Genomic DNA, 16292 nt, shown 5'->3' with positions numbered 1-16292 from the left:
CTGGGGCTGCTTGCATGGTCTTCCACGTCATGTCTTCTCTGTCACATCCTTCTCTTTTGTTGAGACTGTCACCTTATTGCTCATGTTTGCTTAGCTTTTCCACCAGCAGGATAAAATGTTTAACTCAAGGTTTGAAACAACACATATGCAACATATTATGCAGCTAAAGAAAAGAAAATGTTTCTTCAAATCGGTTGATTGTTTTTGTATTTCCAGGTGGTGTTAATAAATCTTTCTGTAAATCTGTGTTTAATTCTAATTTGTCAGTGCTATTAAACTGATCGGGGTTGTGAAGCATTCATATGCAGTGCTTGTTGGCTAAAATAGCTGGGATACTGGGATAAATAATATGATTTGTGAAGGTAACCCATTTCCATACACAAAAATCCTTCAAAAAACACATGTAAATCAGGGAAGGATCCACCAATAACTGCATTAGACATTTCCAACTCAGGTTGTGAAAAAGAAAGCCATCCCTAGATAAAAAACTGAACCCCCTTTGGTCCAAAACACCCTGATAAAGTCTTTCATTGCTGTTTAATCTCTAACTTGAATTGCGCAGCTCAAGGTGGCAGCAGGTTGGAGGGGTTCTGTTACTTTCATTCCAATTATTTCTTTTTGAGAACTCAAATTCCTCTTGTGGTGTATAAGAATTGATTTTTTGGACAAATATCCTCATTAGTATCGGATGCTATGCAGCTGGAAGGATTTTTGTTGATACTTTTTTTACTTTTGAACATTTGTTATAATGCGTCACCATAGCAACACAATGTTTTTTTGTTGTTTTTTACAACCCAGAGCAGCTGATTAATATCTCAAAAGCTCAAATACTACTTCAACTACAACCCAGAATCCTAGATAAGTTGGAAAGGAGGTGCCGTGGATGCAGAGCAGGAGCAAAGAGAAGAGGGAGAAGGAGTAAGTTCAAACCATCTCTTCCATCGATTCTGATGGGCAATGTGAAATTGGCTGGGTCCTTTGTAGGGCTTGGAGTTCTACCAACTTGTTTCCCAACAGAGTATCTGAAATGCAGTATTATGTGTTACTTATTCCATTTAAAATGTTAATTTAGCCCTATAAGTGAAAATAATCCTAAATGCTAAGATTAGCTTATATGTTAACATTGGCATGTGGGCTAACACTAGCATGTTGGCTAATATTAACTCACTCCATTTCATAAGTTAATTTAGCCCTATGAGTGAAAATAAGCCTATATGTTTATGTTAGCTTAAATGCTAACATTAGCATGTTGGCTAACACATGCATGTTGGCTATAATCAACTTACTCCATTCAATATATTCATTTAGCCCTATAAGTGAAAATTAGCCTACATGCTAATATAAGCTTAAATGCTTACATTAGCATGTGGGCTAACACTAGCATATTGGCTAATATTAACTTACTCCATTTAATATGTTCATTTATCTCTGTAAGTGAAAATTAGCTTAAATGAGCTAAATGAGCATGTGGGCTAACACTAGCATGCTGGCTATAATGAACATACTCCATTCAAAATCTTCATTGAGGCCTATAAGTGAATATTAACCTAAATGCTAAGGTTAGCTTACATGCTAACATGAGCATGTGGACTAACACTAGCATGTTGTCTATAATGAACTTACTGGATTCAAAATCTTCATTTAGGACTATAAGTGAAAATTAGCATAAATGCTAACATTAGCTTAAATGCTAACATTAGTTTCATGGCTAACACTAGCATGTTGGCTATCATTAATGTAGTCCATCTATAATGCTTACAACAGCCTATATGCAATAGTGTGTATGAAATTGCCCTTTAAGACTAATCACTGTTATCTAGCTGTGGAAACAGCAGTACATGCTGCTTAAGTACTCAACACAAAATTGCTGCCATGTAGTTGCTCTCTATGAAGTAGGGTCAGGGTTAAGCCAAAGAAATGAATGGAAGTCAATGAAAATCAATACAAACTCCTTACACACACACACACACACATCCCTGTTTTACTCACTTTGTAAGGACTTTGCATTGACTTCCATTCAATTTCATTCATTTCAATGGCCTAAACCTGACCCGACCCCTAACCCTTTGACCATCTTCATAGGAAGCAACTACATGGTTGCCATTTTGTGTTGAGTACTTAAAAAGCATGTACTGTTCTTCCAACAGCTAGACAACATTGATTAAATTTAAAAGGCAGTTTCATAGAGTTTTGCATATAGGCTGTTAGCACATCAGAACCTGGAACAAGTCTCTACCAGAACCAGACACAGACTCCATCAGAACCAAGAGGAAATCTCCATCAGAACCAGTTAGGAACCTTCCATCAGAACCAGGTCCAAAATCTGCCAGAACCAGGAAGATCCTCTATCAGAACCTTGTCCAATATCCATCAGAACCTGGAATAAATCTCCATCAGAAACAGACCCAAACTACACCAGAACCTTGTCCAAAATCCATCAGAACCAGGTCCAAACTCAATCAGAACCAGAAAGAAACCTCTATCAGAACCAGTTCCAAAATCCAGCAGAACCTGGAGAAAATCTCCATCAGAACTGGACCCAAACTCCATCAGAACCAAGAGGAAAATTCCATCAGAACCAGTTAGGGACTCTCCACCAGAACCAGGAAAAAATTTCCTTCGCCTTTATGCTACTGATAGCCAATATGCTAATGTTAGCATTTTAGCTTCTCTTTGTCCTCTCTTCTCTCTTAGCTAAAGAACACATTTGCCTTTTTTAGGACATTACCTGTTTGTTTTTGTTTTTCTTATATGTCCAAAAAATATTTGGATACCTTTTATCGTTTTCTTGTGAAGTAGGTTTTTTTGAGAGTGAAAAGTTCACCTTCACTCAGGTTAAAAATGCTCAAAATGATCCACCTTTTCACAGGGCCAGAACTCCCAGACAGAGTTTTGTAGAAACTTGAGAAGCATCATGATTGTTCAGCACGTCCTGCTGATTCATACAGTGCATGAATCAAATCGATAGTCCTTATAGTGTCCTAGTTATTGTACATTGTTCGAGAGCATCGTCAGGCAGTTTTGTCTTTTTCTCCATTTTCCACTTTCTTTTCACCTAGTGTTGTGCCTTTAATATTATATTTTCAGGAAAAAAGTGTTAATATTCTCTTTCCTCTGTCTGTTCTGAGAAAAACGGCCCAAGAATGACGTCGATAGCCCTTACGGTTTCCGAGTTATGGGCAGTCATTTGGGATAATGCACCTCCATGTTAAAAGCCCAGGCCAGGGGGAGACGATAGTGAGGTGCTGCATTAGGAATGCTGCAGGTGTCAAGTTACACTGACACTCTTTGCTGATTGGCTGATTCACTCCTCAATGTTCTATTAATTTCTTTGTGTATCTTCCACTGTATATGTCTCTCTTTTATTCTATTTTTCTGCCTGTATTCTCTTCATGTCTCCCACTCAGACACACACACACACATATATATATATATGTGTGTGTGTCACACATTTTGTTCTTTCTCTTTGAGATGTTTACATGATTTTTTCTACTTTATGCTCTTTGGAAGCCTGATTCTTTGCATCTATATAATTGTTTATGTGCATGCTCTCCTCCAGAGCAGATGTTAGCCAAACAGCATCTGGATGCTTGCTAATTGGCTCTTTTCTCCATGCAACCATGAAAAAACCAGCACACCTCATTTCCTTGTGTGCCTGTGTGCATGAATGTGAGGGTGTCTGATATAAAATGCTACTTGTGCCAGTAATTGAGGATAACCATGGTAATATTATAAGCCATGTTCATGCAGAAAAAAAACATTTATTGCAGGTTAATATTTAACAATAGTCAGAAATGTCTAAATGGTCATTTCTGGCACCATCTGTGTTTACTGGCATATTTCCTGGGTTTTCTCTGTTGACTGCTCTGGCTGTGCTGCTGCCATTGTTTTTTAGTAATAACATTGCCATTTAACAATATAAAGGGCCTGCTGTCAGTATTACCATACACTTGTTCTTGCAATTAGGTTCTGTTAGCAAGGCTGACTCCCTTTGTATCCAAGCTAAAACAGCATATTGAGCAGTACACAATTCTATGCATCTACAGTATTTAGGAGAAACAATGGCAGTCAAAAAAGGAGTTATCCCCATATGTGGTAATGCTGTTAACATAGCTTATTATTTATAATATGGAACAATACAATTCAATACCAACTTCAGCAACTTGTTTTTGCACCTATGAAAACATTCAGGGTGGGATGTAAAATTATTTTACAAGGTTAAAGTTACACATCTGTTATTCTGTTATCACTGCCACATACTTAGGTTTCATAGGAAATATGACACACACAGTAAGACTGGTAATTAGCAAAAGAATCACAGGAGAATTAAATGCAATCGTTTAAACTGTATTGGATCAGAAAAAATAATTATTTTAACAGATTGTATGCATACAGTGACCTTTTTCGCTCCACTGAAAACAATCAGCTTGTCGAAGCCAAAAAGTATAGTAGTAGTAGTAGTAGTAAAAAGTGGAGACAGCACAGTTCTTTTATACAAGCATGCACTAGGGGGTGGGATAGGAACTGATAACAGACCCAATGCTTCCTTAGATAGCCAAGGCTCGCTACTTTCCTTGGCAAAAACAACTCCTTATATGGTCACAATTTTGGATCAAGTTGGAGCATCTAGTTTGGGAGCAGATGGACTCATATATTGTCTCCTTCCAAGACATCCTCAGGGGGATGGTATTTTCTAAGACGTGTTTTGCACAAAACGTTTGAGCCCCATGCAAACCCGAGAGGTCACCAGTACTTACATCGAGGGAATGCATTTTCGATGTCCTCATCCTCTTTCACCTGAAAAGAATTACCCATTCCTCTAATAACTGTTAAACACAATAAACACATGGATGCTAATAAAAAAATATTCCCACAGTTTCCTTTTTCTTTTTTTTGATTAGCAGGTTACATATTATGGGTGCAATAAGCAGTGAACACATTAACCTTTTTTCTCAGTGTAAAGCTACTAGCGAGGACTTTTTCTCTACAGTTAGTTGAAAAACCAAAAAAAGCATTGTATAAGAACAGCAGAGGATAAATAAATATGTAAATATTAATATGAGCTGTTTTTACTCTTTAAATATTTCTAATGGGGTAATTAATGATCATGAATAAAAAAAGGACATGATTGTAGATTTTAAGAGAAATAGGAATAGGTCAACACTATTTCCATCATGGGAGAAGAAGTGGAGGTGGTGGAGAAGTATAAATACCTCGGTGTTCACATGGACAACAGACTAGAGTGGAGCTGCAACTGTGAAGCTGTTTACAAGAAAGGACAGAGCAAACTGTACTTCTTGAGGAAACTTAGGACATTCGGTGTTTCCAACAAGATGGTGCATGTCTTCTATAAGTCTGTTGTGGACAGTATGATCTCCTCTGCTATCATCTGCTGGGGTAGCAGCATCAGAGCCTGTTAGTGTTTTTATATCTTTTGTATTTTTTATCACTCATGTAGGTGCTTTTCCCTCCTTACATGTTACAGGAAGGGAGATGGTCACAAAAATGAGTTATGCTTTTATTCTTTTATTGTTTTATTATTTTATTAGCAGCATCTGGGGGCTATTCACCAGGTCCCCACTTCCCACTTCCTCTGTTTGTTGATAATCAAGACAAATGAACCCTAACCTTTCTGACCCCCCCCCCCCCACACACACACACACACACACACCCCCACCCTGAATGATGTTTGAAATGTGTGTGACCAAGCATGTATAAATAAAGAGAGAGGGGGCTAATACTTCGTAGTTTGTATTGCACAGCTACCCTTGCCGCAAGTATAACTGACTCTGTGTCGTTCCTTACCTCTGAGTTGACTAAATAATACCTATCATTAATTTGGTCCTTTGAGCCGGATATTATAAGAACTAAACTGATTTTATCTTTCTTTGCAGTGACTGGCAGATCTCCGGGAACAGCCTGATGTCGAGTTAAGCGCTGCCGCACAGCCACATCTAGGCCTGATGGCTGAAAGTCCCAGTGTGTGACATTCGCATCTGGCCGGTGGGTTATTTCCTTGCTCGATGCCAGGTGACTCTGGAGGTCCGACAGAGTCACCTAGAAGTCAGCTCAGAGGTGAGACAGTTTTAAAATACAGTACATGAGGTAAGAGTAAGCGCTATAGAAATAAAATAAGAAAAGTACTTAAAAGTCGTTTGGTAGTGTGTCGCCGGTAAGGACACTGCATTGGATAGGTTTTATTTCGCCGCAAAGAAATAGTGATAAATTTAGGTAGAATCTCGCCGCAAGGAGATCAGAGACGACTAGGCGCCGTAAAGTGAACTGGATAATTTGGTTGGTAACATTCCGCCGGAAGGGAATGAAATTAAGTGTTGAATAATAAAGAGAGCTCATGAACTAAGCTAGGTCGACCATACATACAGGTCCTTCTCAAAATATTTGCATATTGTGATAAAGTTCATTATTTTCCATAATGTCATGATGAAAATTTAACATTCATATATTTTAGATTCATTGCACACTAACTTTTATTGTCTTAATACAGATGATTTTGGCATACAGCTCATGAAAACTCAAAATTCCTATCTCACAAAATTAGCATATTTCATCCGACCAATAAAAGAAAAGTGTTTTTAATACAAAAAACGTCAACCTTCAAATAATCATGTACAGTTATGCACTCAATACTTGGTCGGGAATCCTTTTGCAGAAATGACTGCTTCAATGCGGCGTGGCATGGAGGCAATCAGCCTGTGGCACTGCTGAGGTCTTATGGAGGCCCAGGATGCTTCGATAGTGGCCTTTAGCTCATCCAGAGTGTTGGGTCTTGAGTCTCTCAATGTTCTCTTCACAATATCCCACATATTCTCTATGGGGTTCAGGTCAGGAGAGTTGGCAGGCCAATTGAGCACAGTGATACCATGGTCAGTAAACCATTTACCAGTGGTTTTGGCACTGTGAGCAGGTGCCAGGTCGTGCTGAAAAATGAAATCTTCATCTCCATAAAACTTTTCAGCAGATGGAAGCATGAAGTGCTCCAAAATCTCCTGATAGCTAGCTGCATTGACCCTGCCCTTGATAAAACACAGTGGACCAACACCAGCAGCAGACCATCACTGACTGTGGGTACTTGACACTGGACTTCTGGCATTTTGGCATTTCCTTCTCCCCAGTCTTCCTCCAGACTCTGGCACCTTGATTTCCGAATGACATGCAGAATTTGCTTTCATCCAAAAAAAGTACTTTGGACCACTGAGCAACAGTCCAGTGCTGCTTCTCTGTAGCCCAGGTCAGGCGCTTCTGCTGCTGTTTCTGGTTCAAAAGTGGCTTGACCTGGGGAATGCAGCACCTGTAGCCCATTTCCTGCACACGCCTGTGCACGGTGGCTCTGGATGTTTCTACTCCAGACTCAGTCCACTGCTTCCGCAGGTCCCCCAAGGTCTGGAATTGGCCCTTCTCCACAATCTTCCTTAGGGTCCGGTCACCTCTTCTCGTTGTGCAGCGTTTTCTGCCACACCTTTTCCTTCCCACAGACTTCCCACTGAAGTGCCTTGATACAGCAATCTGGGAACAGCCTATTCGTTCAGAAATTTCTTTCTGTGTTTTACCCTCTTGCTTGAGGGTGTCAATAGTGGCCTTCTGGACAGCAGTCAGGTCGGCAGCCTTACCCATGATTGGGGTTTTGAATAATGAACCAGGCTGGGAGTTTTAAAAGCCTCAGGAATCTTTTGCAGGTGTTTAAAGTTAACTCGTTGATTCAGATGATTAGGTTCATAGCTCGTTTAGAGACCCTTTTAATAATATGCTAATTTTGTGAGATAGGAATTTTGGGTTTTCATGAGCTGTATGCCAAAATCATCCGTATTAAGACAATAAAAGACCTGAAATATTTCAGTTAGTGTGCAATGAATCTAAAATATATGAATGTTAAATTTTCATCATGACATTATGGAAAATAATGAACTTTATCACAATATGCTAATATTTTGAGAAGGACCTGTATTGCTGAAGGGACATAAATATGTTAAAATACTAACTGTGTGAGTGCTGTTTTGTGTGTTTGGAAGACTAAGCATTTTGGAGGAATCTTTGTAGGATTCTGCTAGTCTTGTGTTTTCTTTTGCCCAGAATTGAAAGACATATTGGTGATTCTTGGAGATAAAGGTCGGGTTTAATCCCAGAAAATTAACACCGCTGCGGATTAGTCGCAGTAGAAGGGTGTGTTAATGTCCTCTCCTTGAATTTCATGCCACTGAATTTCTATTTGGGACATTTAAAGTATTGTGAACTAAAATTAAACATAATGGGGAAGAAACAAAGTAAACTAATTAACTTAGAAGGAGATGTAAAATTTATGGAGAATTATGTAAAAGGAGCAGGTATGATCTGTCATAGATAGAATAGAAAACATGGTTTCTTAGGTAAACTAAATATTAACAATATCTTAAAATTACAAAGGGATTTAAAATACAAAATAATGAATACCAAGAAACCAACTAAAACGAAAAGGAGAAAGGTCGAGTATAAATTCTCAGACAAATGGCTGGAACAAAGTAAATTAAGAAACATTCAGAGGCAAGATAAGGAGGAGAAACGAATGGAGAAGCTGACAGCTGCAGTCTTGGTGCGCCCACATGAGGAAACAGTGGTCGCATCCAGACAGCGAGGTGTTCGACCCCCTGCCGTGCAGGAAGCAGGCCAGGAGGCTGCAGCACAACAAATTGGAGGAGAGATAGAAGGAGCTGTAGCAGTTCCTAAAACTCCTATAAGTAAGCAAGAAAAATTAAGCAATTCTTCTAAAACAGAAGAACAGAGCTCTTCTAGTGAGCCCTGGTCTCCTAATTCCTGGGGTTGTACAGGAGTGCGAACTAGGAGTAAAGATAGGAAAACAATTCCTAGCATGTACCCAGGCGAAGCCTTAATGGCTCACGAACAGACATTTCATCCATCTGAAATAAATTTAGAGGGAGACACATTCCCTCTAGTTGAGGTAGCAAATCCAAACGTAGGTGACGCTAATCACCGACAGCCGCCAACTATTCTAGTATATAGACCATGGACACAGGAAGACAGAACTGATGCTTTAAAAGGAATCCCATCGATACAAGAAGGCGTAGAGGAATTTCTAGCAGCTATTACAGAACTCAGAGGAAGCTTTCATCTTAATGGCAGAGAGATGCTCCAGTGTTTTACCCAGCTGTTTGGCCACCGCTGGTGCAGAGTAGCAGGAGGTTTCACTGGATTCGATGACAATGGTGACATATTAGCACATAATTCACTAGATTTAAGGGACGCCTTACACTTACTCTTTGAAAGAATTCAAAGAGTTTATATACAGACAGCAGATTATGGTAAAATCTCACAATGCAAACAGAAGGATGAAGAAGACCCACAAGATTTTTTGGATATGGTGAGACGTGTTTTTAGAGCAAACTCTGCTATACCATATGATGAAGCAGAGGCAGGAGCCTATCAGCAAGAGTTGAAGAGAGCCTTTTTGCAAGGCCTTAAAATTGAACTCAGACGGTATATAGGCAAACACTGGGTTCATCAAAATACAGGAACTGTTACACAAGCTTTAGAATACGCACAGCACGCTCATAAAACACAGCGAGATAGGAAGACAGATACGTTTGGAATGCAAGACAGTTTAATGGCTTTGCATCGCTCAGGGGCAAGCGGGCAAAGAGGATGAAGGGGATTTAGAGGTCACAGAGGAGGAGGAGGAGGGCCACGACACAGTTACACACAGAGCAATGTGTGTCTGAGGTGTGGAAAAATAGGGCATTATGCTAGAGAATGTAGGACAATTTTACAAAACCCTGGCGCAAGAGATGACAATTGCTGGATTTGCAATGAGCCAGGACATTTTGCAAGAGAATGTAATGAAAAGCGGGTGTATAACCCCAACTCTACCCAGAATTGATAATTACAGCCACAGCCCCCACCTCCTCCCCCACTAGCAGAGAGAAACAGTAGTGAAATAGAGGAAGTTGACATACAAGCAGCATTGGAACTTATAGCACTGAGTAGGATGCAAGATTTGCCATATAAAAACATAATAATAAATGGAAAAGCATATAGCTGTTTGTGTGATACAGGGGCATGTAGAACTGTGCTAACTAAACCTCCACCCAGAGTAAAATATTCTAACACCGCAGTGCATGTTAGATCAGCAGCTGGCACATCAGAGGTACATTACCTAAGTGCACCAGTAACAATAACATAACCTGAGACAAAACTTACTTGTCAGGCTCCCGTTCTGATAAGTCAAAAATGCCCAGTAAACCTGTTGGGAAGAGATCTTATGCAAAAGTTGCATATAAAGATAGTATCAACAGAAACAGGTATGAAAGCTGTAGTGGAAGAAGGGGCCCTAGTCCTAAATTAACTCTCACAGCCGCATTATTACTGGTCCCTCAATCTAGGCCCCACACCAACAGCTCGAGAACTGCTGAGGAGAACCAGAGAAAAACAAACTTCCCAGGAGGCACAGTACATGCCAGATACTGAGCTCCATGTAACCATGAGATATAAAAATACTGCAGGGCCAGATTATCAGTATGATACTGTTTTTCATAGAGAAAATAATCAGACTGTTACCATACAGCATCTGTATATTGACCCCAAAACAGAGAAATCCTCCACCTCAATCATACTGTCAGGAAGACAGTTCCAACAGTTTAAAGGCAGTACACCTCATCTGTCATTAACTAAACCCGTGGGGGGTCAGTGGGAAGAATTAGAAAACGTCATACAGCGTGCTGAAAGAGGGAGATATGAGGCATTAACAGCTCTGACTGGAAAATAGATCCTAACACAGGAATCTGGAAACTCACTCTAGGGTGGACAGTCAAAGTCCTTCCAAAGACACATTTGGATGAGGCAAAGTGACAGATACAGGGCCTAGCTGAAAGCAAAGAGAGCAACAGGCACCCTGCCCTAGCTGTTGTCCCACCTGAACTGTGGTCCCAATCATCGACTGATGTAAGACTTATAAAGGGGTTTCCACCATATAAGGTTAAATTAATATCTGAAGAACGGCCAGTAATTCGCCAGTACCCCTTGAAGCCAGAAGCTGAAGAGGGTATTGAGCCAGTAAAACAGAAATCAGGAATATTAAGGGAAGCACCTGATGCTACATGCAACACACCTATCTTTCCAGTGCAGAAAGCCAGCACAGGAAAGTGGAGGATGGTTCAGGATCTTAGACCGATAAATAAAATAGTGTGACATGTGGTTCCAGACGTCCCGAATCCACATACATTACTGCATTCATTAACTCCAGATAAAAAATATTTCTCAGTGGTAGATCTTAGCAATGCTTTCTTTACAGTACCACTGCATGAAGAGTCACAGCATTTATTTGGCTTTCAGTTTAAAGGGAAAAAATACACTTAGACCAGACTACCACAAGGCTTCAGTGAAAGTCCACATGTATATACACAAGCCTTAAGATACTCTATGAGCACCTGTGAGGTGCCTGAACATAGTCAAGTCCTGTTGTATGTAGATTATATTCTTATAGCTTCAGACACTCAACAACACTGTGAGGAAGCTACCATAACAGTATTCCATGATGAACCACACAAAATCTGGTGTTGATCCGATGAAGTATGAGGTAGATAAAGCGGTTAAAGTTCCCTATGGGGCGCTGTTGATTCAATTTCCAATGTAATCAAATAGAGCTGTTTGGGGGTTCACAAAGATCAACCATATTCAATTTAGAGAAACCGGACTTTGCGTTTGTAATTTAGAGACAAACGTAAGGCCATGGCTTGATGTTGCACTTCATTACATTGCCACGGCCACACCCTCCAGCCAAATCTGTCAGTACTGGAGACCAACTTACACCATCATGTTGTCTGTCTCTGGGGACAGTTAAGTGAAGGGGATCAAAAATGGATGTTCCAAAGTGAAACATTAAACTTCTATTATTTCAGGATTTGACTACTGAATATTGATCTTCCAAGAGTTTAAATTTCACATTTCCCCTTATTTATATCACTCCTCTGGAACCTGGGTAATATGTTTAGTCTTTTCTTTTGCAAACAAGCTCAAGACACATAATAGCAGGAATAGGAATGCTTTCTAAATACTGATAGATTTCAGATGGTTTTGGTCTATGCATTTTTACCCTGTGTGATTTAATTTGTTTACCCATACCTTTACTGTGTACTTATTTGCGTTGATGTTTTTGTATGTGTGGATTACTTGAAATACTGTCATCTGGAGTAAATTTCATGTTTATGGTCCCATAAAATGTTTCAACTGAAAAAAAGCGCTTCTTCTATAACTATTTTACATGCTGAAATCTTTCTAATAATTACTTCACTACAGTAAATCTTTTCCTAGCCAAACCAAAGCTATTATTGTACAACAATAGATTTGGTTTGTCCAGGTTTACAATGCAAATCAGAAGACAAAATTTAAATAATATTCGTTTTATGAAATAATGTTTTAAAAATGATTTACAGAATTAGAAAACCATAACCTTTTGGACAACTGATTCTTAATTTTGTGACAACTATCATTCTAAAATGGTGGCTTAAGTGGATATAGACATAATTTGGCTATTTCAAACTATTCATTGAAATAAAGTTTGTCATAACTTTAAAACCCACCCCAAAGCATATTTTGCAGCATTAAGGCTTAGAACCTGTTAGCAAAGCGAAACACAATGAAATTAACCTAATTCGCTGGGCAATATGGACTTTCAGCTCCCTCAAAATATTTTCAACTGGGTTCAGGTCTGGAGACTGGCTAGGCCACTCCAGGACGTTGAGATGCTTCTTATGGAGCCACTGGCAAACTGGTCACTGGACATGCACTGGCTTGAGCAGGGGGTCCTTGTGTGCGCTGCAAGATTTTAATCCATCGCGGCATAATGTGTTACTAGTGGTCTTCTTTGAGACTGTGGTCCCAGCTGTCTTTAGGTCATTGACTAAGTCCTGCCGTGTAGTTCTGGGCTGATCCCTCACCTTCCTCATGAACATTGATGCCCCATGAGGTGAGACCTTGCATGGAGCTCCAGACCGAGGAAGATTGACCAACTTCTTTCATTTTCTTATAATTGCACAGTTGTTGCCTTCTCACCAAGCTGCTTGGCTATTTTCTTGTAGCCAATCCCAGCCTTGTGCAGGTCTACTATTTTATCCCTGATGTCCTAATGCAGCTCTCTGGTGTTGGCCATTGTGGAGAGGTTGGAGTTTATTTGATTGAGTGTGTGGACAGGTGTCTTTTATACAGAAAACGAGTTCAAACAGGTGAAGTTAATACAGGTAATGAGTGGAGAACAGGAGGACTTCTTAAAGAAGAACTAGCAGGCTTGTGAGAGATGGAATTCTTACTGGTTGTTAGGTGATCAAATACTTATGTCATGCAATACAATGCAAATTAATTACTTAAAATTCATACAATATGATTTTCTGGATTTTTGTTTTAGATTACATCACTCACAGCTGAAGAATATCTATGATAAGTAAAGTAAAGTAAAGTAAAGTAAAGACTTACATGCTTTGCAAGTGGGAAAACCTGCAAAATAAGGAGTGTATCAAATACTTGTTCTCCCCACTGTATATGGCCCATTTGATTTCAACTTTATTTTGTAAGCATGCAGCATGTGGAAGGTGTACAGCTAACAAACTGCCTAAGTGTATGTTAGATGTGAATACTTGTTTGATTTTGTATTAATTAAAATGTTTGTCATGTATTGGATAAATAGGTCCTCTCTTGTTTTTCTGGTTTTGCTACATGTTTTTAATCCGTCATAAAACAGGTTGTTCTTTCAGAGGGATTTAAATGTATGCAGCTTTAGAATTACCTCAGCACAATCACAGAGAGAGCTGCACTGTGGCACAACAATTAGCATAACAAGAAGGTCCCATGCTAAAACCTCAGCTCTAGCCTGCTGGTGTGGAGTTTGTCTGTTTTGTGGATCTGTGTTGGAATAGGGATCTGCCTGTGACGTACCAGGGACGGATGGATGGATAATGGCATCTAGCTTCCATCTGTTAAATTACCAAAACTATTTCAAGGTAATTTAATCCATTAAACCAGCAGGAGGCCAAAATGTGGGTTCGATGAGCGGTCATTATCTGTTATATTGTATGAGTCAACGGTCCCAAACGGGGATCAGAACCAAAAATACAACTGGACCTCTGCTTAAGTGGCTTTGCTATCTTTTTGTATCATTTTCCCTGTTTGTGTAAGATAATCGTCTTGTCTCTGAATGTTTTTTGAAAATTCTCCTAAGTTGCTAACATGCTAAAAACGTGACACTCAACAGTCTAAGGATTTATGTTTTCTATCTTAATAGTATTTCTGTTGGAATAATTGTATATAGATTTATCTTACATTTCCTCTTTATTACCTTTGCTATTTGACTTTTATAGCCTTTCATGTTGCAGGCAAGGAGGAAAGGTGGAATCGAGATGATGCAGTCACAGTTGAGGACATCACAAAGACAACAGCTGATTGTGTTGAACAAAGATCGCACATATCTTAAGATTATGGAGACAATGCAAACGTGTTAGTACAGGATAATGGTGTGCATGACCTATATCATGTTGCTGTTGTTTGTTTTCCCCCATCCTTCAGAGCAGCAACGTTCATTGTAACTAGGGACCACCCTAAATAAAAAGAGGAGTCGGAGAGATGGTTTTCAGAGCGGTAGGAGATTTGTAAAAGAAAGCACATCTCTGTCCGTTCTCCTCGCAGAGAGTAAGAAACTAATTCTCTTGTCTTTCTCTTCTTTTAGTGATGTTATAGGTATTTTAGGTTGATTAAACCTGACAATTTCATCTAAGTACAGTACTGTAGCTTTTGATCAGAGGCATCAGGGGTGTGTGAGACAACACCTAATTCTCAAATATATGTTTGAATAATAGTTCTGTATCATTTTTAAAATTGTAGTAGTCATTAAAGTGGGATTACTGATGAATTTGGATAAAACCCTAAAACTAAATTGTTTTTAACTGTTTGAACTGATCTTGCGTAATTTCTTTGTTGCACCTAAATATTTAAAATTTTGCCAATAAACGTGTAGTGGACCCAAATAATTTGAACTGCTACTGTAAATTACAATAGAGTGTAATGCAAGGAATGGGCAGAATGGCAATGAATAAATACAAAATGGAGATATCAACTGGTGAAGAGACAAATTGACCGGGAACCCAAAGATGCTTCAGTGTTTATTCTATTTTCACCTGTCCAAGGTAAACTATGCCTCTCGCCCGATGGTGTGGATAAAGCACTTTTTAGAAATGGAAAAATTAGTGGATAGTTTGTATTCTTTCAGTTCTGTGATTAATAGAGAACTTGCACCTCAGGAGGTGTGTGACATTCAGCAGTAACAGTATACCAGGCTTATTAAAGAACCTTCCCTGAAACACCTTTCACATGCTGACAGTAGAAGAATTACTGTGGTTTTATCCCAACACAGAATTCATTACAAGGTTCCAAACAGGCGCAAGTGACAGTTTGGTTTTCTGTTGACTAGGGATATTGATAAACATACTAGCCCACATAGTGCCAAATGTTTAAATGTTTATCTCAGTAAACACTCGTTTTGTTATCATGGTCCCTGAGATATGAGGGTTTTGTTTGCAAACCTTAATTCAGTCTTCATATATAAGTAGTACTAAAACAACAAAGTGCAAATATTTATTCACAATGTAAATAGTAATCAAAATCATCCCATGGGATTATCCTGATGGCATTAAATAGTGGATGTCATTATGTAAACAAAATGGGGATCTACAGTATTAAGTTGTGATTCACGGCCTCTAACATGCAGAGCTGAAGCTCAAGATTATTTTCATATATCTGCAGATTAAACTCAAAATATAATCTGCCAGCTCAAATTGATCACATCACAAAATTCACTCATGCCCAAACATTTAATAAAACAATAAAAAATAATCAGAGGAAATAAATACATTTCATAAATTTTAATGTGGAACTAGGAAATATTTGGAACAGTTTCAGGAACAGTTAAGTATTGTGTACAACTGCACATGCAAATAAAAGCTGACATTCCTAAACATTTATATGTTTTGTTAAATATCATGTTATAGTATGGTTATATGGGCACTTATATAATCATTTCTACATTTTCTTTCCTGATAACTCATTTAACGATGCACCACTGTTACATGTTTTAAACTTTCCTTTAGTGTCAAGCTACCTCTGATCTGAGATTAACTGTTGTTTAACAATTCGTCCTTATATAGAACTGAGCAAGACAAACAAAGAGATGCAGTTAACTGACTAAATCAGCCAGAGATGAATTATAGAAAACAGGAGTTCAGGTAGTAAGTCATCTAATTAAT

At 38.9% G+C, this 16292-nt stretch overlaps 1 long non-coding RNA gene across 1 annotated transcript; it reads left to right on the top strand.

The window, feature by feature from the left end:
• The first annotated feature begins 814 nt into the window (after positions 1 to 814).
• Positions 815 to 14621, top strand: LOC124859822. Its single transcript, XR_007036198.1, has 3 exons — positions 815 to 918; positions 5895 to 6075; positions 14370 to 14621. It is a non-coding gene; the product is annotated as an uncharacterized LOC124859822 (long non-coding RNA).
• The last annotated feature ends 1671 nt before the right edge of the window (positions 14622 to 16292 follow it).

This window comes from Girardinichthys multiradiatus, chromosome 23 (assembly GCF_021462225.1).
Source record: "Girardinichthys multiradiatus isolate DD_20200921_A chromosome 23, DD_fGirMul_XY1, whole genome shotgun sequence".
In the NCBI taxonomy this organism is placed as follows: Eukaryota; Metazoa; Chordata; class Actinopteri; order Cyprinodontiformes; family Goodeidae; genus Girardinichthys; species Girardinichthys multiradiatus.
The sequence above is the reverse complement of the archived record's forward strand: the minus strand, read 5'-3'. Positions and strand labels throughout refer to the sequence as shown.